Below are 27,517 nucleotides of genomic sequence, written 5' to 3' on the forward strand. Positions count from 1 at the left end.
GGTTTTTTCAAACTACAGTGGCCATAGCATCAGGGATGTCCCAGCCTATGTTTTCCAACGTGTTGTCCAGAGTGTTGTCGGCCCTGCTGAAACACATGAGGAGCTACATCGTTTTCCCTCAGGTGGAGGATTTGCCTACAGTGAAAGGTGACTTCTATGCCCTGGGACATAACCCCAACATCATAGGTGCCATTGATGGGACACATGTGGCTTTGTCCCCCCCGCAGGAGTGAACAGGAGTATAGAACCCGGAAGAGTTACCATTCGATGAATGTGCAGATGGTGTGTTTGACAGACCAGTACATCTCCCATGTTAATGCCAAATTCCCTGGCTCAGTGCATGACGCTTACATCCTGTGGAATAGCAGCATCTCTTATGTGATGGGGGAACCCCAGAGGCACCGTGTGTGGCTATTAGGTGAGCACCTGGAACCAAATCAGTGGGAATAGTTGTCTGGGTCTGGGGTTATCCCTACAGGTTAGTGTGTGTCTAACAGTTGTCCCTCGCCATTTGCAGGTGACTCTGGCTACCCCAACCTCTCATGGCTACTGACCCCAGTGTGGAATCCCAGGACAAGGGCAGAGGAACGCTACAATGAGGCACATGGGTGAACTAGGGGGATTATAGAGCGGACCTTCGGCCTCCTGAAGGCCAGGTTCCGGTGCCTCCTTATGACAGGTGGTTCCCTATTCTACTCACCAAAGAAGGTGTGCCAGATCATCGTAGCCTGCTGTATGCTTCCCAACTTAGCTTTGCAATGACAGGTGCCTTTTTTTGCAGGAGGATGGTCCAGATGGAGGTGTTGTGGCAGCTGTGGAGCCTGTGGACAGCGAAGACGAGGAAGCAGAATAAGAGGACATCGACAACAGGAACTCTGTGATCCTGCAACACTTCCAGTGAGACACAGGTAAGAAGACAAACCTGCCTACGACATGAACTTTCACACTACTACCTCTCTACTGTCTGTCCTTTTCACCCAGTGTATGGTCACTGAGTTGTAACTTTCCCTCACGATTTCACAGATGTGGGTCCCACTGTGTGACATCTGCTTTGTTTCCTCATGGACGAGAGCTGTGTGACATAGGTATGTTGGCATTAAAATTGAAAGAGCATTTTGTCACTGTAATTGCTAATACACTATTTCTAAATCACAGACAGACTCCAGATTGTGTTGTGCTTTAAGGGTGTTTATTTAAGTGCTCAATATTGGAGGGGGTTTTAAAATGGTGAGGGGTGATGGTGGAGGAATGTCCATGGCAGAGTCCAGTCCATTAGTCTCACAGGTGCATTGTCCGAAGGGGCATAGGAAGTGGAGCTGGGGCAGTTTGAGGATGGACAGGGTGACAAGGTGGGACAAAAGGAGGACATTCAGGGTTGCCTCATTTCTTGGCGGGGGTCTTGGCACTGTTCTCTGTCTTTGTCCTGGATCTCAGGGCCCGTTAGCGGGGTGGTTCTCCCTCTGCAGGGGGTGGGGTGCTGGTGTGGTGGTCCTGTGGAGGTACCTCCTATCCTCTAGCGCCGGCGGAGGGGGTGGGCAGTTCATAGTCCAGGCTAGTGTCAGGGGCCCCTTGTTGTGCCACAGTGCCCCTCCTGGTGTTGAGGACTTCCTTCAGCATCCCTACGATGGTGCCGACGGTGTAATTGATGGATCTGAGTACCTCCCTGAAGCCCAAATACTGTTCCTCCTGCAGCCGCTGGGTCTCCTGAAACTTGGCCAGTACCGTTGCCATCGTCTCCTGGGAATGATGGTACGCTCCCATGATGTTGGAGAGGGCCTCGTGGAGAGTGGGTTCCCTGGGCCCGTCCTCTCCCTGTCGCACAGCAGCCCTCCCAGTTCCCCTGTTTCCCTGGGCCTCTGTCCCCTGAACGGTGTGCCCACTGCCACTGCCCCCAGGTCCCTGTTGTTGGGGTGGTGGGTTAGCCTGGGTTCCGTGTAGTGGTGGACACTCTGCTGATTGACGTATCCTGGGGACGGAGGTATGGGCACGCTGGGTGGGTGCTGTGCTGCTGTTTCCAGAGGGGGCAAGCTCTGTAGTGGCCTGTGCCAGTGTGAGGGGAACCAACTGTCCCGAGGTCCCAGATTGGCTAGGCTGGTCGTCTAGATCCAGTTGGACAGAGCTGCTGTCATCACTGTGGGCCTCTTCTGTTGGTGGTGTGGACATGTGTGGACCCTCCTGTGCGGTGACGTTGGGTAGAGGTCCTGCAGGGGTGTAAAAGCATGATTATTGCATCTGGGTGTGGCATGGTGTGCAATGGGTGGGTGACCGTGTACCCCAGTGCTTGCATTCCTGTGTGGGACATTGTGTGATGATCGTTTAGGGGAGTGTATGGGTATGTGCAGTGGTCATGCATTGGTGATGGGTGTCCATGCTTTGTTGTTGCATGCAGGGCTTGGTGTTGGGATGTGTGGTTTGTGATATTGGGACATTTGTGAGGAGTAGGAGTGATGGGGGTGAGGGTGGGGGTATGTGATGGCATGCAGGTATGGTGGAGGATATAGTAGTTAAGGTTTGACTTACCAGAGTCCATTCCTCCAGCTATTCCTTCGAGGCCCTCAGGATGCAGAATAGCCAAGACTTGCTCCTCGCATGTAGTTAGTTGTGGGGGAGGAGGTGGGGTTCCGCCGCCAGTCCTCTGAACTGCTAGGTGGTGTCTTGAGACCCCGAACGCACCTTCCCCTGTAGGTCGTTCCACCTCTTCCTGATGTCATCCCTATTTCTTGGGTGCTGTCCTACTGCGTTGACCCTGTCCACTATTCTTACCCATAGCACCATCTTCCTAGCTATGGAGGTGTGCTGCACCTGTGATCTGAATAGCTGTGCCTCTACCCTGATGATTTCCTCCACCATGACCCTGAGCTCCTCCTCAGGGAACCTGGGGTGTCTCTGCCGTGCCATGGGGTGGTGTGTGCTGTGATATGTGGGGGGATATTTAGTGGTGTGTTTTGTGAGGTGCGTGGATGTTATGTGGGTGATGGTATTGTGTGCCTGTGGATGCTTAGTTGTAGATTGTAGTGTCTCTCTCTGGCCTTCTGTCGCAATTGTAGTCGTAGGGGTTTGTGGGTGATGTGGGTGTGTGTTTTATATTGTATCGGTGTGTGGGAGTGGTGTGGGTATGTGTATCAGGTGTGTGTATTTGGAATTGTCCAATGTGGTAGTGTTTTGTAAATGTGTGTGTATTTTGAGCGCGGCGGTGTGGACCGCCAATGGAATACCGCGTTTGAAAGACCGCCGCATGGATTCATGGGTCGTGATAGTGTGGGCGTATTTCTGTTGGCGTGACGGTGGAGGTTCTGTTATCGCCAGTTTATCACTGACCTTTGGTGTGGCGGACTTGTGTGGGTGTCTCAATTTTGGCAGATTCCGAGCTGTGGGTCATAATGACCGTGACGGAATTCCGCTGCCGCGGCGGTGTGTTGACGGTCTTCTGCACGGCGGTAAGCGGCTTTTACCGCCAATGTTGTAATGAGGGCCTCAGTCTTTTATGATTCTTTAGAATTGGGTTGCAGTATTTTTAGCTCCACGTCCCTCCAGGCACAACACTATAAAACAATATTTTACCTCTATTTTACTCCAGGGAAGCTATTAAACAGGGGTCGGACAGAGGGGGTACACTGCCCAAGATGTCAACAGCATGGAGCTGACCTTCCGCATATGTACGCCACATGCATAAAGCTACCACACTGTGGTAGAAGGTGGAGCAGTTTATTAAAGAAGTCACTAGCCACGATGTAGAATTATACACAGGAGTAGAAATGTTCGGGTTATCTGGTATGTTCGAACCCCCTCTGACCAAGTTTGTTTTTGTAATTATGGCTGTCTACCGTTTATGTATATCCACGGCATGGCTAGATCAACAAACCCCCACATTTCAAATCTGGCTAGACCGCATTCTCTCAAATTATCAGCTCGAGCTTGCTCTTTTTGAGAGAAAAGGGAGAGAAGGGAGATGAAAGGGGCAAGCTACATGGGGGGCATTGGGTAGCTGGTTAGCTAAAAAGTCATGTTGAACTGATCACCAGGAGGAATAAATGTGCCCCTCTCTTTTTGTATATGTCTCTATCTTCTTATGCATGTAGCAATTTGAATTTTTGTTCAAAATGATGTAATGCAGAATTTGTCGCTACACTCTCTTGGGTCTCTAAAGATTTAAAAAAAAAGAAATTGGGTCTCTAGTTGGCAGAGGTATACCTCTTATCCATGTAGGAACAACAATCCCAGTCAGGGTGAGTCACAAGACAATCCAAATTATCCTGTGTCCACAATCTGGTAGCTTTGCACTGAGGAGTCAGGCTTAGCTTATAAGGCAATGTGTAAAATATTTGTGCAAAAACTCATACAGTAACACAGTAAAAACACCACAAAAATACACGATACAGGTTTAGAAAAATAGATAATATTTACTGAATAAAAGAAGGTCAAAATGACAAAAATCCAATAAGCACAAGTTGAAATATCACTTTTAAAGGACTTAAAAGAGTCTGAATCCTTAGGAATCAATGGTTGTATCTTTGTATCACACAGTATCTGGGATGCGTCAGAAATAACGACGCACGGGAGCCTCAGAGGAGAAGATGCATGGAAAAATAAAGTGTTGCGTTGGATTTTACAGCATGGCAAAGATGATGCATTGTTTCTTTCCACGATGCAAGGTGATACATCGAATTCCAGGAGCGCAGCCTTGGTTCCATACTCCAATGCAGTGATATATTGACACCCAGGGCTGATGTGTTGATAACCCTTGACACGCTGGTAGAAGGAGCAGGTGCTGTGTCGATCCGTTAGGGTTGCGGCAAACTTTCAGCCGCATGGCAGGCGCTGCATTAGTTTCCAGTTGCGAGTCAGGTGCTGCATTGTTCCGGTCGGCTGCGCAGCAATTTTCCAGCTGCGAGGCAGGCATTGTGTCATTTTCTGTAGAGGTTGCATTGATTTTCCAAAGCTCGAGGATTTCCTGGAGGGGTGAAGTCGTTGTTGGCCCTGAGACCTCATAAACAGGAGGTTTACTCAATCCAAGCCCTTGGAGAGCACTTTAGGAGGAAGGCAGAGTCTTTCCAGCAGAGTCAGGAACAGCAGGCAGCAGGGCAACAAGCAGGAAAGAAGTGCTTCAGCAAAGCAGTCCAGATGAGTCCTTTGGGCAGCCATGTAGTCTGGCAGAGTCCAGGTGTAGGTCCATCAGTGTCTGATTTGGTGCGGTTAGAGACCCAGTTTATATACCAAAAAGTGCCTTTGAAGTGGGGGAAACTTCAAAGAGTAGTATTGAAGTGCACAATTTCACCTTTCAGCCCAGTCCTGTCTGACCGGATCCCTGAGGTGGGGTTTATCAGTCCTTTGTGTGAGGGCAGGCCACTGGCCTTTGAAATGTAAGAGAGAGCCCCTCCACCCTTCCTGCCCAGGAGACCCATTCAGTATGCAGATGAGTGCAGATGTGACTGAGTGTCCTGTCTGTCATGGTGTCATGGTTGTCTGGGTGGAATGCACAAGGGGAGCTGTCAACCAGCACAGACCAGATGTGGATTGGAGACAAGGCGGTAAAGCACAGATGCAGTAAGTGTAGAGAAATACCCTCTTTCTAAAAGTGGCAGTTCTAAAATAGTAATGTTAAATCCAACTTCACCAGTAAGCAGGATTTTCAACTACCATTCTGGCAACATTAAACATGACAGGGCTACTCCAGATCAGAATCTACTACTTAAAGGCATTAAGGGCAGTTCTAATGCTAATTTATGAGAGGAGCAGAGTTCACATTAGTAGAGAACGAATTTGAGTTTTTCACTACCAGGACAGGTAAAGCACATAGGTACCTGTCCTGCCTTTTACTTACAGAGCACCCTGCCCTATGGTTTATCTAGGGCCTACCTTATGGGTGACTTATAGGTAGAAAAAGGGGAGTTTAAAAGTAATTTTAAATGCCAAGTTGAAGTGGCAGTGAAACTGCACACACAGGTCAGGTCTTGCAATGGCAGGCTGAGACCTGGTTAAAGGTCTACTTATGCGGGTGGCTCAGTCAGTGCTGCAGACCCACTAGTAGCATTTAATTTACAGGTTGTGGGCACCTCTAGTGCACTTTACTAGGGACTTGCAAATAAAATATGCCAATTGGGTAGGTACCAATGATACCATGTCTAAGAAAGAGAGCACATGCACTTTAACACTGGACAGCAGTGGTAAAGTGTGCACAGTCCTATAACCAGCAAAAACAGGTCAGTAAAATGGAAGGAGGCAGGCAAAAAATTGGGGGATGACTATCTTAAGGCTGTCAGGTCTAACAAAACAGTATTGCATTAAAATACATAGGAAGTAGATTATCACTCTACCGCAAAGCTTGTCAGAAAAATCCCCAACATGCAGGCAGAGTTCTGTACTGGAAGGCATTGTCACTGGTTTACAACTCCACATCGCTGTCCATTAATGACCATAACTTGTGCTTCCTCATCTTTCCTACTCATTGTCATTCTGAAGTAACCCTGATGTGCAATCCCCAAAATGTGTCTCTCAAAACAAAAGGTGGCACCAGTTTACCATCACAAAGCTACAAACCCCCTTTTCAACCCATCAACCAACACAAATATCACAGAAAACTCACATTTCCATTCAGGTCCCTCCTCGTCCTGAAGTGTTGAAACAACTTCCTCCAACCTCTCCTACAACTCATTGACAATGTGCACACTCTGTTTTCCGCTTGCAGAAGGGAGTGACTGCACCTGCCTGCATGAGGATGCCAGACAGATTCATGGGACTCCCTTGACCCTCTCTAGAGGAGGCACACTGATTGTATACCACTTCAACTGACGTTTCATTCAGTGAGTCTCCTGGACTGTGAAACCGAAGCCTGGCAGACAGCTAAACAGGTCTTCCTGCCAGGGCGTCTGCTTCCCTGAAAGAAATGCAAATATGGACTATGATTTAATTTGCAAATGCAAAGGATGCTTTGGAGACAGTTCTGACTTTAATTAAGCAAATCACTCGAAGCTGCATGATGACAGAGATGTATTTTTTTAGAATGGTAGTGCAAAGAGTTAACAACTGAGCTGTGAAGTGTGCTTTGAATTGTATAGTTGAAGGGACAGTAATTTAAAAAATGTGCATTAGGCACACTTTGATTATTACTAAAATCTATATTTTGGAAGCACAATATTATCTTAAACATTTTGCGCGTTTTGTAGCAGTCTATCTCATACTGTATGAAATGCAAGTTTAAATTAATGAAATATGTATTCACAGTGCTTTCTGTCACAGGCTGTGACCCTATAGCACTAAAAATGTATGTGTCACTTTTCTCCACTGTACCAACCAAGACTTAATGTTGATGCTTTCTGGTTACACACAGATATCTGCAATGCATTAACTAATAGAGGTTGTATAATGTACTATAGTGCAATTCACAATAAGTAACACATTTCTTTCTTTATTTTTCATTTAAGCTTCATATTATTTTATATGTAGCTACCTAATGGTGAAATACTAAAAACAAATACAGAATATTTTCCTTTTTCAGACACATCTCTGACCCTGCCCCTATACTCCCTGACCCCTCCCCAACTGCATTCAGCATCACAGTCCCCCTACTTTTTTTAATGTACTTCGACCGCTGCTCTCAATGCTGCATCATATGAATTGTCTATGCAACTTGTTCCTGTAAGGTAGATACAATCTATAACGCACATTAATATTTTTCTCTAAGCAAGCAACCGTTTTCTGATAGGTCTCATATTCCCTCCCTGTATCTACTGTACAAAATGCAGATACACAACTATGGTTTGTAATTCCACCCAAAACGAGTGGTTTAACAAATACTTAAGTCTATTTGACTTCAATCTAATACCACCAATGGGACCGTTATAGATGTGTTTTTGCATTACCAGGCGCCATATTGGGCTGTCCACTTAGTGATAATTGATTTTTACAGTAAACAACAAGATTTGCAGATACAATTAAAGTTCTAATTTCAACTTCGCAACTAAAGAAAATCTGTAGAAGTCATAACCTGAGCCTTGGGTGGCAAATGCAATTATTAGTCAACACCCCAGACGATCCAAAAACGCCAAACACTGTTATTCCTTTTCATAAACAACGAATAACCTCTTGACTATCACATATCTTCCAAGTGTTGTAGTCCTCCCGTCTGCGTATTTAGGCAGGGGCAGAAATTAAAAAGTGCTCTTTTGCCGGGAGAAACTGGCTGTAGAGTTACCACGAAGGGAATACTTAATCCTCAGTAGCAAGCAAGAAACAATCGAACAGTCACGGATTGCCCTATCCTCCCTGGACGTTCAGTGGGAAGGCAATCGATGTTGGATGCAAAAGTAGCCATCTTGCGTCCGAGTGTCAGTAGGAACATTTTACTAATGTTTAGAGGTGGGCGAGACACTGAAAGCTAGCCAGGCTCAAGTCTGAGGCCTGGTCATGGCTCTGCTCGAGGTCCTGTTGGAATTGCGAGCCTGTAACGAGCCGAGCTTTCATGTGTCTTCAGTCTGGATCTATTGGTCTGCCCAGGATTGTTAGGGCCAAAGCTGCCGATTGTAGACCGGGGAAGCATGTTCGATTGCTGGTGTCTGCTCAATATATTTTGATTCTGGGCAAATCAATCTCCCTATGCCTATGAACAATCTTGTGACCTTATGTAAGGCAACTGGTGTTCCTGTCAAGCGCTTGAATTTCATGCCAAGTTTGTGCTATATTTAAAAAATGGACTAAGAGGTAGAAACAAAGCCTTAACATAAGGAAAAGACTATAGATACCCATTTACTGGCTGACTTGAACAAAGCGAAATACAAACACCTGGATTGTTTGATCTTAGGCAACTATTTAATTTCATCAATACTCTTTTTTTTTTCATTGTCGCATACCAAAACACTTTTAATATAAGCGTTCAGACTACCAGTTGTACAAAGCTACCAAGTTTAATAAATACTTCTCAATGTATTGCTATAATGTGACATTTTAAATTCAAAGTTACACATGAACTACATTTATTGGAATTTACTTCACAATATTTTACGTTATGGTTGTTGTACGATTTAAAAAGCAACTATTTTCAGGGCTCAGATCGTGATCAACCTTGGCTCTGGCTCTCCCTATTAATTTGCTGGCTCGCCCACCTCTATTCGTATTTCCCAGGGTTCCTTTCAATGTCTTTTCCCTTCAAACTGAGGCTGTATTTGCAAAGTAAGTAAAAAAAAAAGCAAAATTGTGAAGCCCTTAACTTTTCCCTTTCGCGCTCCACTAAATAGCTGTCCCTTTTCACAGATCCGTGCTCCATGCTGTTCTACAACGCATTTAGATTGTTAGCTCGCATCATTCTGTTTTATGTTAGTAGTGTTACTTTTCGAATGATAAATGCAGGACTTGTAGTGTTCAGGGACTGGTCACCGAAGAGGAAGACGGATTCCAGGGGAAGCTGGGGGTTATAAAATAATAAAGCGGAGCGTGGGAGTTTCAGTTGTAGCCCGGTGACTCCAATGTACATTAGCCTTGTGTGTGTGGGGAGTTATTTAAAGCGCCGCGCAAAGCCAGGAGCGCGGCACAACACTGGCGACGAGGGTGGGATCTACAATCACATTGTCATCACACGCAGGACCGTGCACTGAGAAGATCCAGTGGCACTGTGAGGGGGCGGGAGGCAGCGTGACTGATCTGGTGCACGGGACGTACAATAACAATCTGAGACCGGGTGAAGGCTAGACCACACACGAGGGCATCTGCTGCTGCTGTTTGTGCTGCGAATCTTGAGCTTGATGTGAGCTGACTGTCGATGCAAGCCCCCAGATACGGCACAGGTCATTCAGTTTGGGGCACCATGAGCTGCGCATGGAAGACTGCTGGGAAGGAGTAAAAGGCATGCCAAGCCCCAAGTCAGAGTGACACAGCACCACCAAGACCAGCAGAAAGAGGTAAAGCAGGCATCGTACTCCTGGCATTTCAAGGAGACACCCCAAGGGATACATCACAGGTGCTACACCCAGAGGAGAAGCCAACAATCTGTGCCAGACTACAAGCTGAGAGCAGAGGGGCACACCACAACGCAACGTGCCGAGAGCGGTGATCCTGAGATAACCAACATGAATAATGTGATTATCATGGCAGAAAAACCAGTGCCCGCCATCCATCAACTGCCACAGCACACAATAACAGGTGCATTCCCGCCATTCAGTGAACTTGCGGATCCTGCCACAGTGTCACCTAGATGGAAGGTATGGGTCGGGCGCCTGGAGAACTACTAGGTGGCCACCGATGGAGAAGGACTGAGCAGTCAGGAGGTTGTTGCTCCTACACTTTGTAGGTGATGAAATATGCAAACTCTTCAGACACTTACCGAACACAGGTGCCCATGACGACTACAACGCGCCAGTGAGGGCCCTGAATGTGCACTTCAATCCACAGCTGAACCCGGATTTCAAAAGATTCAAACTATAACAGGCGAGACAGAGAGAAGGCGAATCCATCAACCAGGTTTACGCTCGCCTCTGGGAACTGGCAAGCACATGCACCGAAGATGATCAACAGAAAGAGGTACGCGCACAAATCATACAAGGGTGCAGGGACAAGACACTGAGAAGACTAATACTGAGATAACCAAACATCACTCTGGACGAGATCTTAATCATAGCACAGTCTCACGATTTATCTGCGGCTGGAGCAGCTGAGATGGACATGGCAATGCCACACACGCCAGAGAGAACCCCAGTGGTCAAAACAGAATGTGCCGGCTAGGTGCAGGTGTCACAAACAGGGAGAAAACCTAGCATGTATGCCCCAGCAAAGCCAAGGGGACGGTGTGATTACTGTGGGAGAGAAGAACACAACCCAAGAGACTGTCTGGTGCAAGGGAGGACATGCTCCAACTGTGGAAAATTGAATCACTTTTCAGCCGTCTGCAAAGGAGGAGTGAGAGGAAGAGGAGTGAGAGGGAGGCGCCTGACCACCAGGGAGGTCAAACAGCTATCACTAGTTAACCATGTGACATGAGGGGCATACTACCCAGTGTTGCGTCTTTCCCTAGGAGACTCCTCTCCCGGAGAAGATCTGGAAGAGGAAGTGTTCTTAATATCATTTACAAGTTACTTGAAGAGGCACCGGTGGCCTCAGCCTACTTGCATGATTGAAGTAGCAGGGTCCCCTGTCAAGGCCCTCATAGACACAGAAGCCTCAGTAAATGTGATGGGCGTACAACAATATCGCCACCTCCAGCCCCGTCCACCATTGACCCCATCAAACACCAAGATATTTACTTATAGAAGTCGCACACCTTTGCCGCTAAAGGGACGCATGGCAGTGACAGTGCAGGCGGAGGGAAGGATGATAGATACCACATTCCATGTAGTCGACAGGGAGGCGTCACTCTACTTGGCAGTCAAGCAGCGGAGGAGTTGGGTCTGGTCATGTTCACAAAAAGCATAAGGGCTTGCCAAATTGATAAGGTGCTAAAAGAATTTCTGAAACTATTTACAGGCCTCTGGTGCCTCAAAGCCCCCCCATCAAGTTGCATACTGAGAAGGCCGTGAAGCCGGTTGCCTTATGATACCAGCGGATACCGTTTCACTTAAGGCTGGTAGTTGAACAAGAGCTGACCAGCCTCAAAGAACAAGGAGTCATCGAAAGAGTGTCTGGCCCCACTCCCTGGGTATCGCCCATGGTGATAGCGGAGAAGCCGAAGCAACCCGTAAAAATGTGCCTCTCTATTGACATGAGGCTGCCCAACCAGGCCATCAAACAAGAAAGACACATTACACCCACCATAGATGACATAATTGCTGATTTAAACGGATCCAAGTGGTTCTCCAAATTAGACTTCAACGCCTGATATCACCACGTTCTCAACGCACCTCAGGCTGAGAAGATACAAATGCCTGAGTTTTGGCATGTCATCGGCAACGGAGGTATTCCAGGACGCTATTGTTAAATCCTATCTAGATTACAAGGTGCCATGAACGTCAGTGACGACATACTAATATACTCCGCAACAGCCGAAGATCATCATCGGCATGTGAAAGACACCCTCCAACGGCTGTCGAAACATGGACTTACCCTCCATAGATACAAGTGTGTTTTTTTTCAGACAGCAATTGAGTTCTTCAGATACGTAATTAACCAGGAAGGAATCCAAGTAGACCCCCGAAAATCCAGCGCTATAATGAAAGCCCCCACCCCAAAGACTGTGACTGAAGTGCGGAGTTTTCTGGGAATGGCAACTTATTGTGGCAGATTCATCTCAAAGCTGGCCACGCTGTCAGAGCCGCTCCGAGCCCTCACGAAAACAGATGCACTGTGGATATGGTGGAGCCGGGAAGAAGAAGCATTCCAAACACTCAGGAAGGCTCTTCTGTGTGACACTACTATGGCATACTTCAACCCCATGAAAAAGACCGAACTGATGGTAGATGCGAGCCGGTATGCCTAGGCACAGTCCTGACCCATGAAAGTGAGCCAGGCCAGTGGGCTCCCCTAGCATATGCCAGCAAGGCCTTAACATCTACGAACAACGATACTCCCAGACCGAGAGGGAGGCCCTGGCAATCAAGTGGGCGTGTGGTCACTTTCACCTGTACCTCCAAGGGAGACCTTTGTGGGTGGTCATGAACCATCAACCACTTGTCCCCCTGTTCAAGGGGAGCACACCACATCCACCTCAACGGATTGAAAGATGGGCAATTCAGTTGCAACATTATTGCATGGAGGTAATATACCAACCTGGGGCCAAGAACCCTGCAGACTTCCTGTCCAGACACCCACCGGAGCAGAATCAAGCCCCCAATCAAGACGAAGCAGACACTGAGGCACATGTGCACACACTCGCTGAGGGGAGTTGTCCCAAAACACTCAACACGAAGAAGATCTCTGAAGCTATCCTGGAAGATTACGTTTTTCTACGAGTGAAGCAAGCGCTGGAAGGTGGCTCATGGCACTATTTTCTCAGGAATGCAGACAATTGGACCACAGCCAAACGGGAGCATTTAACAAAACTATGGAGAGTCGGAATGAGCTAAGCTCCACGTCTGATGGTCTTCTTCTCCGGGTACACCGATTGGTAATACTTCGGCAACTACAAAATCGCATGATCCTGCTAGCACACGGAGGGCATCAAGGAATGACAAAAATGAAAGTGCGCATGAGGGAGAAAGTGTGGTTCCCTGGACTTGAAGAGGAAGTGTACCAATGCATGCAACAATGTCCAGCTTGTCAGCTAACGGCCATCCCGGAGGTACCGGACCCAATTATTACCGAAGAAGCCTGTGCAAACCCATGGGCGCAGGTCAGCCTAGACTTTGGAAGTTTTCCTGAAGGCAGGACAACCCTGGCGCTAATAGATGTGTATTCTAAATATCCAATTGTGGAGGTCATTGCATCCACTGCTTTCGCACACGTGGGTCCAGCTCTTGAAAGAATCTTTGTCATGTTTGATCTCCCAGAGGAGATCAAGACTGATAATGGACCCCTATTCCAAGGGAAGGATTTTCAAGATATGATGAGGCGTTTGGGCATCAGACACCGAAGAATCACACCACAATGGCCTCAGGCCATCGGAGAGGTCGAGCTATTCATGTGCACGCTTAATAAAGCCCTTAGAATCACCATCTTAGAAAATGTTGACCCAGAGCTCAGCCTTCATCGATTCCTACGGGAATACAGGGGAACCCCCCATTGCACAGCTGGCCAGACTTCTTCATCACTGATACTTGCCGGACAGAGGCGAGATACAATCCCCACAGCCCCCGGTTGGTAACCCACCCCCTAACATCCGAAGCAAACTCAAGCCAGGAGGAAAGAAGTGAATGATAAGATGAGCCAAAGAAGGCGTGCCAGAGTAAAAGACGTCCCAGTCGGCGACCAGGTTATCATCAAACATAGGAAACCTGAATGGAAACTTCGCACATCCCTTGAACCCGGAGAATGGACAGTGACTGGGGTGTCTGGAACCATGGTGACAGCAAAGAAAGGGAGTGATCGGGTGACACGAAATGTCTCATGGTTTAAAAAAGCAACCTTTGTGGAACACCCAGGGGATCAGGAAGCAGAGGGCCAATTCCCAGACAGGTCGGCCACTGAGAGTCCTGAACTTGATCATGAGAGTGAGTCGCCAACAGCTGCTGGACCAGCCTGCCTGAGACAACCAGTGAGCACCGCTCCTGTGACTCAAGGCAGTGAGACCAGATCCCAGATGGGGAGGTACAATTTGAGACCCACTCCCCCGTCCAGCCAAAGACTGAAGGACTTTGTGTGCATATGAACTCTTGATCCAGTCGGGGAGGGATGTAGTGTCCTGTGACGGTCTAGATATTCAGGGACCGGTCGCCAGGGACACTGACCCACAAGAGGAGGACGGATTCCAGGGAAAGCAAGGGGTTATAAAACAATAAAGCACAGTGCGGGCGTTTCAGTTATAGCCCGGCAACTCCAGTGTACATTAGCCTTGTGTGTGTGGGCAGTTATTTAAAGCGCCAAGCAAGGCAAGGAGCGTGACGCAACAGGAATAACAACAGAATTTTAAATAAACGCAGCCTGGTTATGCTACACATCTATTATGTAACAGATCCTGAACAAAGCCATGAAATAAAGTAGGTTTTTTGACTGAGCAGTGGACAGCGTTATACCATTGTTTAACAGATGCTGTAAACTATTTTTGAAACCGAAGAAAAACATACCTTTTCACTCCGCCTTGCTAATGTGGTGTGTGTGCTCCTTAAGGGCTAGCAGGTATTTCTTCAGACTCATCCTTTTCTAAGATTCTTTTGGACATATTTAAGAGCCCCTAGCACTATTAGAATGCCACCTTAGCGTCCTTTTTTACGCTAATGTGGCGTTAGAAGCCCAAAAACACAGCATCATATTTACAAAGTGGCGCAATGCACAATGCGCATTGCAGTGTTTTTAAATCTGCTACACTACTACAAAACCGGCCCCCTGGTAACAAAAGCAGCCCTCAACCCTTCTGGCCTCCCGGGGAAACACCCGATGCCCAGTTTGGCCAGTCCAGCCTTGAAGATACATATATATGTGTTTCTCTCGCTTTCTGTATTCCTGTCTTTTTATACACTCTGGCCATACTAGATCTATTGTCTGCGAGGACATATATTATGCTGTCGCCTATGCCATACATAGTTATTTTTATGAGGAAAGTTTTCACCCTGATCCCAGTGAATCAGCCTCAAAGAGTGCCTACCTAAGAGGGTAGCCAGAGTCAGCAACACACATGAATATTCTCATGTTTTGAATAAGATTGTTGGGCAGTCTGATTCTCTTGCACTGCCAAATGGGCCAGCTTGAACATGTGATTAAGGCATGTGGGCCATATGTTACTACGAAACAAGCAGTGGCAAAGCCAATAGGTCTCACTTTTGAGAGATATTTTAGTTTTGTTAATTATATTACTGACCAGTATTGTACAATAGTGCAGTTCCTGTTCAGCATGGCTGAAAGATAAAATAAAAGCACTCTTATGGTATGGTAAGTCATAAAAGATTTTATGGACGGACTGTCATTGTATAATATAGTATGGTATGACGATGATATAGCCTGTTATTGTATGGTATGGTTTGATATGGCATGGTATAGCCTGTCATTGTACGGTATAGTATAGTATGGTAAGCCCTGTCATTTTATGGTCTGGTGTGATATGGTATGGCCTCTCGTTGTAAAATATGGTATGGTATGGTCTGCCATTGTTTAGAATGGTATGGTATGAATTGTTCTTGTATAGAATGGTATGCTATGTCCAGTCATTGTATAGTATAGTATGGTATGGTATTTATTGTATAGTATGGTATGCTGTGTCCTGTCATTGTATGGTATAGTGTGGTATGGTATGGAATGCTATGGTATGGTCTGCTATGGCTTGACATTGAATAATACAGTATGGTATGGTATGGTCTGTCATTGCATAATATGGTATAGTCTGTAATTGTATAGTATGGTATGACCTGTGATTGTATAATATATTACGGTATGCCATGGCCTGTCATTTTATTCTATGGTATGGTATGGTATGTTATGGTATATCCTCATATCTCTCCTATACATAGGGGAATTCCTGTCTCACCCCCTTTAAAGAGGTTGATCCTGTACCTAATTTGTTTGGGGTTGTCTAATCTTGCTCAAAGGTATAGAAGGATTTTCTGACTGGGATATTCCGTCTGTTGATGCACATTGTACTGTTTCAAAAACATAATATAATGGAGATGCATTTGTTATTTAGCCTCTCAATATATAGGTGCATGATTGTTATAGTTCAGTAACCACTACAAATGTAAAATACTTGCACTAAAATTCAACAAATTTCGAATGGCTTCCCGGGATTCACAAGTGAAGTGAGAATTTGATATTTGATATTTTACAAAGCCCATTATTAATTATTCAATGCAGTTTTCTTTAAAGCACACATTTCTCAAAACTTGAAATGTACACACATTTTATTTAGTTCATGTTTAATCAAAAAATGGTAGAAATTTCCTCAGCCAGTTGAGAAAAAAACTTTAACTATTAACTCATGTCTTATTCGCAGTGTAAGTGTGCCCGAAAAAGGAAAAAAAGCGAACATCCAGAACAGATTACATGATCAGTTACCCACAAAGTTGTTATCAGTACAAGTTTGATGGATACGAGATGGATATTACATAAAGAAGTCAGCACAAAGTCCACGTTATTAACTATTTAGAACATACAGAACTGTGGCTAATAAAATATACATTTGTTCTAAGGTATGAATTTTCAGAAACAAATAATGTAATTTCATTCAAACCAATGTGCATTTAAGCAATCTTCTGAACCAATGGCTGTACTATCGCAGTAAAGAATGTATGTTTAATGAATGAACATTCACAAACACGAATATATGTTCATGTAGTATCTGCAACATCACATTTAGAGGAGACAAGTAAACATCAGTGGCTAACTAAGAATAATATTTGATCAAAGAAAAAAACGTCTGTATGCACATTCGCTCTACTAAACGATTATGAACATGACACACATTCAAACTAGACAACCCCATTCTGTACATTACTCAACTTTACTTAATCACTGCCTTTCACAAAATGCACACTCGAGTTGATGGCGCTGTGGGTGCACAGAGGAATAGTACAAGATTACCAGTGATGAGGTGCATCTCTCCTAACCCAGAAAAAGGCGCGTACTTGCCATTCCAAACTGCAGCATAGCATCTCCCTATGTGGGCAAAGTGCAGATGGCTCTATCCCTCATTGTGCCCTCTGTTGGTGGTACGGTGAGGTGGCCTGTAGATCAGTTCAGTTGATTTTAAATAAAACATATTAAATGCATACCTTTGTTTCTACATTCAACAAATATATAATGCTTTCTTTTTTAATGAAGCGCCTGCTGTATCAGATTTTACTGCATTGTAATTGTTAAGAATAACGCAGCCAGCCCAGTGATAAAAATGTTATCACCTTCAGAATGGTGAAAGTCTGGGATGCCATGCTGAGATTCAACCTACATTCTGCCCATTGCACATAGTAGGTGCAACACTAGCACATGCATCCTCATGTAAACACAAGGACAGTAGTGCCTTAAGTGGGATGAATGACAGCTCAATGAGCTGAACGCTCCCTGCTGAAACATACAGTGATCTGCTGGCCACGTTTGAATTTCCGCATGAACACTCAGCCTTCCATCCATCTACTAGTGCTATTAAATTAGGCATTAGTAACACCTGTAATTTAAGGCACTTAGGCATGGAAGAAGTGGGTTTTCAAGTGCTGCATAAAACCAACAAAATTGCAACATTCGCTTATTGAACCTGACAGGGGCGACTGGTGTTCATTGGCACAAGAGACATTGCCCTGCCACTCTCGGGGAAAATACACACATCTGAAAAGAGATTACTGCTCCAAGACAGTGTGCTTAATCTCCTGGATGAACTCTAGTCAACTTTGCAGATGTCCTACTGTGCAAGTGCCCAGCCATGGCCAGGTTTTCTTCAACCTGCAGACACAAGCTACAGCGGTGACATCATTGGAGAGGGAGTGCTGAATTAGAATGCAATTGATCCGAGTGCTTTTGGGGCACATAAACAGTGGCCCTGAGAGGAGTCACAAAACTCAGTTCACTTCAATGGCTGGGTGTGGGCCAGGCTGATGAGGACAAGGCAGGAGTGGGTGTCAACAATCTGTTGATCATCACAGAGGGGCAGGTTGTAGGAAGGTTGCAGGGGCTGATTTCCTTGCAGTAACGTGTTTAGTACTGCATTTGTTCTCACTTTGAAAAAAGATGATGGAGCTGAGCATGACTGATACAGAGTGCTCCTTATCTCGACAGAGGCCCAAGAGAAGGAAAGAGCCAGCTGTGGACAACAAATGCACCATTGGACTAAGAGGTAAGTATGCAGGTAAGCTTCTGCCTGCATCAGGGGCATCATCAACCTGCCCCCCCCCTCCTGTTAGCATCTACAGTGAGGTGGGGTTCTTGGTGGGCCTCTTTTGTCTGCAGCTCAGCAGACAAAGGCTCATAATGAACTTGGGAGGGTCAGTAAGTGAAAGGAAGGCTGGGTGGATGGATGGATGAATTGTTGGAAGGATAAATGCATGGATGAATGAGTGAAAGGATGGATGTAAGAATGGAAGAGTGAAAGGGAGAGAGGTTGTAGGAGTGATGGATGGATGCATGGATGGATGGAAAGGTGAATGGATGGAGAAGAAAAGGATGGATCGATGGACGCTGAGAGAAGAGAGGGACGGGGAAGTTTAAAAGGATGGGTGTGTGGATGAATGATGGAGTGAAAATATGGATGGATGAGCAAAAGCATAGATGAGTGAAATGATGTATTTAAAAATAGATGTGTAAAACAATGGATGGATGAGTGAAAGGCACGGAAGGAGAGTGTCTGGATGGATGGATGGATGGATGATTGAAAGGGTAAATGCGGATGAATAGATGGATAAATGGATTAGTGAGTGAAAGGATGGGTGGCTGAGTGAAAGGGTAAATGGAGAGATGCCTGAGTGGATGGATGGATGGGACAAAGGGTGGATGGATGGGTGGAACGATGGTTGGCTGAGTGATAGGGTGGATAGATGGATGAGTCAAAGGGAGGATGATTGATGGATGGAGTGAAAGGATGGATATATGGAACAAAAGAGTGGATGGATGAGTGAAATGATGGATGGAGGATTGAAAGGATGGATGAATGGAAAGATGAAAGGGGATTGATAAGTGAAAGGATGGATGATTGAGTGGATGGAATGGTTTGATGGATGGGGGTCCCTGGACCAGTGGAAGCTCTCCTTCATGGTCTCCACAGCTACACAACGGCCCCCCTTGTTTGTGGGCCATTTTTACTGTATCAATAGGGAGTCATTATTCAGTCTTGGTATAATAAAAATAAAATGCAGACCAGCTTCTGGTCCGGCAACAAGCTGAGGTAGCTAGTGATTTTGTCTGATTGCTGACAAAGGTGGATGAAGGTGCAGGCACCAGCCATCAGACATACTGTTCAGAGCTGGTGAAATTCCAGCACTGTGAGCATGTCTGTGTGTCAAGGTGTGTGAGTTAAAGTGAGAGAGTCAGTGAAGAAGTGTCAGAGTGTGTGAGAATGAGTGACAGTAAGGACGAATATGTATGAGAGTGAATGTGAGTGAGGGTGGGAGAAAGACAGTGAGTGTAACTGAGTGTTACTTTGTGTGAGACACAGTAAGACTGAGTAATTCAGAATGAGTGAGAATGAGATGGAATGAGTGAGACAGAGTGGGTCAGAGTAGAATGAGTGAGACTGTGTGAATTAGTAAGACTGAGTGAGACTGAGTGAGCTAGAGTGAGCCAATAAACTTAGAGGGTTCTTTACAAGAGGCCTGCACTGCCAGAGTGTCACTTTTTTAGATGCTCCGGTGGGCAGGTCTCTCAATCATATCTTTGAGGTGACGCAAAGCCAAGCTGCATGCCTTGGCATGGCCTCATAGAAATGGAGTAAGGGAAGGCAGGACAAAGCTGTGCTTTGTCGTAATCTGCATATAAGAGGCATTGCATAGGTGTTGCAGTGTGTGTTCCCATGCAACACCCATGGATTTTGACACTGCCCCATATTTGCAAAATCACGTGAACCTGGGTGGTGTCAAAACCTTATGCCTCTTCAGAGCAGGCAAAACGAGGATAAATGTTTTCAATTCTCCTCTTTTTTTTCTTTCCATGTGTGCATTCTGCAGCACACATAGAATAAGGACAATGTCTCCATGGATTGTTTTTGTGCAGGAAGGTGCTCCTTCCTGCACAAAAACAATTCTGCCATCAATGCAGAAAAAGGATGCCTGCTTTGGCAATATGTACCAAATAGTGTCCCGGAGCTGGCTGAGAGGACAGGAATTCATTGTATCTCATAGATATGGTGAATTTCTGCTCTTTCGATTTGGCGTAGGCAGTGCTGCAAAATAGACTTGCTGCCCTGCCCTACGCCAAATCTTTGTAAATGAGGCCCTTAGTGCAAGAAAGTGTGAGAGAACCCTTCAAGAAGAAGCTCATTGGAATTTTAGCCAAGGATTACGCCCCACCACTTTTAAAAGTCTCTAGACACCACTGGAACCTGATGCCATAAAGCAACATTGCTTTTTTTTTACTTTACATTTAAATATCACTGCATATTATGGAAGGTCTCATTGCAGTCTGCTAATAAAAGAAGCCACTAAGGTTTATGTTGTTCCCTACAAAATTTTGTTCACAGTTTCCTGAAAACAGTGAAAAGACAAAATCCTCATCAGGAAGTTTCTGTCCTCCCACAGTCCCTACCACTTGACACTCCTGAAGTTTCTTTTTGTGAACAGGGATGGAACTCGATAACTGTACCTTTGACACCTAACTCAAGACTCGTAGTCCATATAATTGCTGTCTTTCATGAAGATGTAATGGTTATAAACAGAACGGGAGCCCATGCGATGCAAGAAGCATTGGGAAAAGTAAATAGAAATTTAGAAGGAGTTAAGGGCCAACTAGATACATTGATATGGCTTTGTGTGGTGGAGGGGGCAGGGGCTGGTAGGAGGAGCTAGCAGAGCAGTTGTAGCCCGATAGGCCCTGGGCACCAGGGTGCGAGCACGAAACGTGGACGAGCACGATTTGCACTCAGCTTTAAATAGGTAATCATGCTTAATATGGGAAATATATTTGCTTCCATTTTAGCACTGCTCCCTCCCTAGTATAAATGAGGCCACAAGAATGAAAAGGATGCAGTCGATTAGGGTCAATATTGTTCACTGTAAACCACTGAGAATAAAGTAATAGAGTGACCCCCGTTTAAAAGCTGTTGCAGGTCATCATACACTTATATGAGTTTATAAAGGCCATCAAAATACTTGGGGACTTTTACTATCCTTACACAGTACAGTAGGTTGCTGGATATGTATTATTGCTGCTGTTGTTGTTATTATTATTATTATTATCATTATAATTATTATTATCCCATTCGCAAAACAAATTCTCATTGATAGTATAACAAATAACCATATTAGCATGCCACAGAAAAAAGACTACAGGTCGACTTCATAAGATTCTCAAAGTTGATGCCATACATTGAGGGAAATAGAACTCGCCTCACGTGATCAATTAAGATGGCGTGGATAATCTTTCACCTCAGTGGTAATTATAAAAATACAATTAAATGGTTTGCCTCGTGCTAATTTCCTTTTCTGCTGGCCAGACATTCTAGAGAAATCTGGAAACCTGCAGAGTTTTACATGATTGCTAATGGAAGTAATGCTATTACAATAAAGCATTTATAGTCTACCATGTAATGGTGATTTATATGCAAATCCGAGGCCCGGCTAAATGGCTTTTGACTTATGAGATCTGAACGCATATGCTAAACTGAGAAAAAGCGAATTTATGATACTATTCCATTGTATTATAAAAAAGACTTTATAGGCGGACTTCAGACACTTTGGAACACACGAGCGGTGGAAAATGTGAGTAATTTCAGGAGTTTATTAGGAAAATTTGATGGGTAGCCATATTTTTTAAACCCTTTACAGCAGCGTTTATTTTTAGAGTCCAGGTGACAACCGTACAATGTTAGATTTTAGTTACCGAATAGGTAAGGGCGTTCGTTGTTTTTCAGCAACTCTGAATTGGTTCTGTGGACTGCAGTTGTACAGTTATGCTTCTGTTCCCGCAGGAAATCACCAACTTGTAGCGATTCTGTGACGTTCAGCAATGGTGCTGGGGAGGAAGTGACTGAGAATTAGTTCAATCCAGCCGGTCGGAGGTAAATTCGAGAATAAAAATAAGGAGCCCCTTAGGCCGTGACTGTCTTTCCGCCAATATTCTGAGGTGGGAAGACAGGTCTGCAACATTCAAAGATCCCCTCTCCTGTGGTGAAGACTTTTCAATTAAAGTATAAGTGGAAACGCTTTTGACCAAACTTCGATGGCATCTGGCCCACCATATCATGGAGTATGATCGGTATGTTTTATTATAATTTTTCATAAACCCTTTTGTTTGGTGCTTGTTTATGAAAAACAGAGAAACAAAGTACAAAATACCGTGGACATTTTCTTCTTCTGACTGTGAGGTTTGTTTTCTGCTCGGGAGCATCAGGTCTAATACGATGATCGGTATATTTTGCATAGTGGTAATGGGTAGTACATTAGAAGGCACCACTTAATGTGGACATTCTACGGCTGTGAATTTGGTGGTCCTGCGGAGACTGGTCAGTTGGCAAGGTATTTCTGACAGGAGAGTCGGATGAGGCTCTGCCTTCAGAAAATGTTTTCTCCTCACCTTTAAATAAGACAGGTACATTGAGACGTGGGTATTACGAAAACCTGATGAAAATTGGTGGGTGTCCCATTACCGTATGTCTGACCCTAGGGATAGATCCCAGATTACATGATCATGCCTCGATCTGGAGTAATGCAAAACTGACTATTGGTGGCAAGGAACCCTTTTGGAAGTCCTTTTTAGAGGCCCAACATCAATTCCATTTACATCCACGTCACTTTTGGGACTACAAACGCCTGTCCAGTTGCCTGCAGAGAGCACTGGGTCCCTCTGCATAAGTCTCCGATTCTTGAGTACTTACAAAAGTGGGGAACAAATAAAGGTGTGACCTCGGGCCTCTTATAAGGTTATGGTGGACCAAGATTCCTCCAACCTGTCTCACAACAACGGAAGGACAACTGGTAGGATAGCATGGAAACTCAACATTCCGATCATGAATGGACACACCTACGGACCACCCATTCTAAACCCTTGAGGGAGGCTCATCTCAAGCTAGCTACTTTAAAACACTGCACAAATGGCACTGGTCACTTAAGAGACTGAGGCCCTCATTACAACCCTGGTGGTCGGTGATAAAGCAGCGGTAATACCGCCAACAGTCCGGCGGTAATAAAAATGAAATTATGACCACGGCGGAAACCGCTCAGACAGACAGCCACTTTAACACACCGACTGCAAGGGCGAAACCAACAGGCACCACAGCGGTAGCTGCCAACAGCCAGGCGGAAGACAATGTACTGCCCACAGTAATATGACACACCTATCCACCACCTTTTCCGGGGTGGTACCAATGACATCAAAAGCCTGGCGGAAACACTGCGCAGAAGAGAAATGACTCACCTATGGACACTCAGGGAAGAACCACGCCGCCATGGAGCCCGAGCTGCATGTCTTCCCCATGCTCTTCTACCTTCTGCTCCATTACGAACACCAACGACGGCGAAGATGACCATGGTGAGTACTGCCACCTAGCACACAGGGGAGGGGGGGGGAGAGAGTGACACACACATACAACACACAACACCCCCAACACCACACACACAACCAGACGCAGTAACATAACATATACACCCTGTACCCCTCAGGAATAATGCAAGGACAACTACTATAGAGTAAAAAGGCTGTAATAAGATAAATATAGGTGAAATACGTGCATCCAAATAAAAAAGTATATACGTATTTACAATGCAAGGGACACTGCCCAGTCCTCAATGTCCGTGGGCCACAGGGCCACATCACAAAGTCCAAGGCCCAACCTCACTCCAGCACAACATGGAGAGAAGACTGCAGGGGCATCAGGTAGAAAATAGACAGGCACCTCAGGGGGATGGGGAACAGGGGGGCACCTCAGCCCGAAGATGGTATAATGTCACTGGTCCTTGAGGGGGCAACATGCCCTGTGCTTGGCCTTGGGGAGTGCAAGGCCACAGTCTCTCCAGTGGGTGATTTGTCCACTGCTTGGTCCTGGGGAGTGCAAGGCCACAGTCTCTCAAGTGGGTGATTTACCCACTGGTTCTGGAGGGGGCAGTGTGTCCAGTGAGTTTTATCCAGGGAAGCATGGGGTGAGTGGAAGGCTTCTCCACTGGTTCTGGAGGGGGCATTGTGCTCAGTGAGCTTCATCCTGGGAAGGATGGGGTGAGTGGATGGCTTCTTCCACTGGTTCTGTAGGGGGCAACATGCCATGTGATGCAGATCTTGGGGAGTGCAAGGTCACAGTCTCTCACCTGGGTGTCAGACCCACAGTATTTGCTAGGGCCAGGCCACACTACAGCCCAATTATGCAGGACTACACACTGTCCGCCGGCAGTGATGGCTTCATAGTGGTGGCAGTGGTGGTGCTGGTGGCAGTACTGGTGGCAGTGGGGGTAGGCTCCAGCCCTTCCTCTTCAGCCTCAGACGGCTGCCCACTGGGGCTGTTGCTGCTGGCAGTGGTGCTGGTGGCGGTGCTGGCAGTGGTAGGGGGAGGCTCCAGCCCTTCCCCTGCAGCCTTGGACGGCTGCCCACTGGGACTGCTGGTGCTGGTAGTGGTGCTGGTGGCGGTGCCTATGGCGGTGCTGGTGGTGGTGCTGATGGTGGTGCTAGAAATGGTGGGGGGAGGCTCCAGCCCATCCCCTGCAGCCTCGGATGGCTGAACCAGGGATTGGTGGTAGGAGGTGTCAGTCTGCTGTGTTTGGCTGCAGGTGCATGGGCTGGATGCTGTTGTGAGGTGGATGGCTGATGGGTGTCTGAGTGCTTGTGTTTGTGTACTTTTGGAGGAGGGGCACAGACACAGTGGGAGAGGACAAAGGGGACGTGTGCATGGAAGTGGGGGTGGAGACTGCCAGTGAGGGGCGTGTGCAGTTAGGTGTGCTGGTGATGGGGGTAGTGGATGAGGATGTAGTGCATGCGGGTGTGAGTGTAGACGCAACTGGGAGGGAGGAGCAGGAGGAGGAAGAGGAGAAGGGGGCCACAGTGGAGGCAGTGGATGTTGGTATGTCTGATTCTGGATGGTGTTTGTGTGAGTGCCTTTGGGATGAAGTGTGGTGCTTGTATTTGCCATGTCCACTCTTGTGTGCTGTCCTGGGTGCATGCTCATCTGACTGTGTGCTTGGGATAGGTTGGGGTTGAGGGGAATGGGACTGGGTAGAGGAAGTTGTAGGGGGGAGGCTAGAAACAGGGACAATGGTGCCATCAGAGAGGAGGCCAGAGCCTGGAGTGATCTATGTTGGGCCACCATGCCAGTGTGAATGCCCTCCAGGAATGCATTTGTCGGTTGCATTTGGGCTGCCAGCCCCTGGATGGCATTCACAATGGTTGACTGCCCAACAGAGATGGATCGCAGGAGGTCAATAGCCTCCTCACTCAGGGCAGCGGGGCTAACTGGGGAAGGGCCTGAGGTGCCTGGGGTGAAGGAGATGCCCACCCTCCTGGGAGAGCGGGCACGGGAAACTCGATGAGGGGCTGCTGGGAGGGCGGTGCTGGTATGAGGGGTGGCAGCTGTACCTGTAACTGGTTTGGGCACAGAGGTGTCCGCCACCACCAGGGAGCTTCCATCGGAGGAGGAATCCTTGTCCGGACTGTCCCCTCTTGTCTTTGCCGTGGTGCTCCCCTCGCCCTCCGTCCCACTGGTGCCCTCACCGTCGGTGGATTCGGCCTTCTGGGTCCTGTGGGATGCAGCTCACTCCATCACCTGTGCCTCTGCTCCTCCGCCAGATGATGCTAATGCACATAAGGACAGGGTGACAAAACAAAAAGTGGGGAGAAGAGACAAAGGATACACTTGGTCATTGGCAGTAACAACACCAACGTTGGTGTACACGACACACATAGACACACACACAGGGAACAGCCCTACGCACCAGGCAATACACTACCAGTCACAATGCTAGTCACCAGGTCATGGATAGGGACACCTAACGCCAATTGCAGCATACATAAGACCCACAGACCCCTGCCCAGTAGTGGATGCCGACCAGCTTGGTTGGAGGTATTTTACATCAGAACCCTGCCCAACATGGGTCCTTCTCTGCAATTTCAGGCCTTGCCTAGGGACACCCACAGGCCCACATCCCACACCCGGGTCCCACCCCACCGGTCACAAGCTGTATACTAGGGCAGTGTACTCACCCCCTTGTGGCTGCTGTGATGCCCCCAAGCACCCATCCAGCTCTGGATAGGCCACCACTAGTATGTGGGCCATCAAGGGGGTCAGGGTTTGATGGGCACCCCTTCCCCTCCGCGGTTTTCCATGCCCAGTGTGTCAGGTCCTCCCACCGTTTGCGACAGTAGTGCTCTGCCTGCAGTAGACCCCCAGGGTCCGCACGTCCTTGGCAATGGCACACCATATACCCTTTTTCTGATGGACGCTGACCTGCAGGGAAATGGACACAGGGAAAGGTATTAGTCCGACCGTCCTGCCTGTTACACTCATGGCCCACCATGCCCCTTCCCATCCCCATTAGCACAGTCATGGTCCACCATACATGCTGCACGCTGCCCAGGGCCCATCCACCCCCCCTACATGAGTCCTTCACACACAGCACTCCATGCATTCACACCCCATGCATCGTACTCACAGTGTACTCACCTGTTGGTCTGGAGGCCCATACAGCATTCGGTACTGGGGTAGGACCCCATCCACCAGTCTCTCCAACTCCGCCGAGGTGAAGGCATGGGCACTTTCCCCAGTGACCTGAGCCATGGTCTGTTCCAGACACAGGTCACATCAGCACATGCAGTGTAGATCCTCTACTGTTGAAGGTCAGGTAACAAGTGAGTGAACAGATAGAAAATGGCGGTGACGTCCACAGCGGTGCATACCGTCACTGCCGGCGTACATCACCATTGGCCATTGTACGCCATAGGGCCCAATGTTAACCAATGAGGAGCTGCACGGTGGTTTTCAACTGCCACCAGCAACGGCGCACAACGTCAGCGGAATTACCTCATTTCCACCTGTTCCACCAAACAGGACAGACGGACACCATTTCAGGGAGGTGTGCATGCCATGGCTCCTAACTGCGTAGTACACATATGCACCATTTGGACATCTCCAACAAAATACTGTTACAATCACAACATGCAGTGAAGTGTAGTCTTTGGAAATAAGAGATACTGACCAGCTGCTCACCATTTTGCCCCCTAGATAGCAACCGCTGCGGATGAATAGGAGATGGAGACATACACCCCTGTACAGACCCCTGGTGGACTTGGCAACAATGGAGGACAATCACAGAGCTGTTTGCCCAATTGGAGCCTGACCTAATCTCTGTTATCCGTCACCCCACCAGGATCCCCCCTCTTGTGCAAGTGCTATCTGTGCTCCATT

This window comes from Pleurodeles waltl, chromosome 4_1 (assembly GCF_031143425.1).
Source record: "Pleurodeles waltl isolate 20211129_DDA chromosome 4_1, aPleWal1.hap1.20221129, whole genome shotgun sequence".
Lineage (NCBI taxonomy): Eukaryota > Metazoa > Chordata > Amphibia > Caudata > Salamandridae > Pleurodeles > Pleurodeles waltl.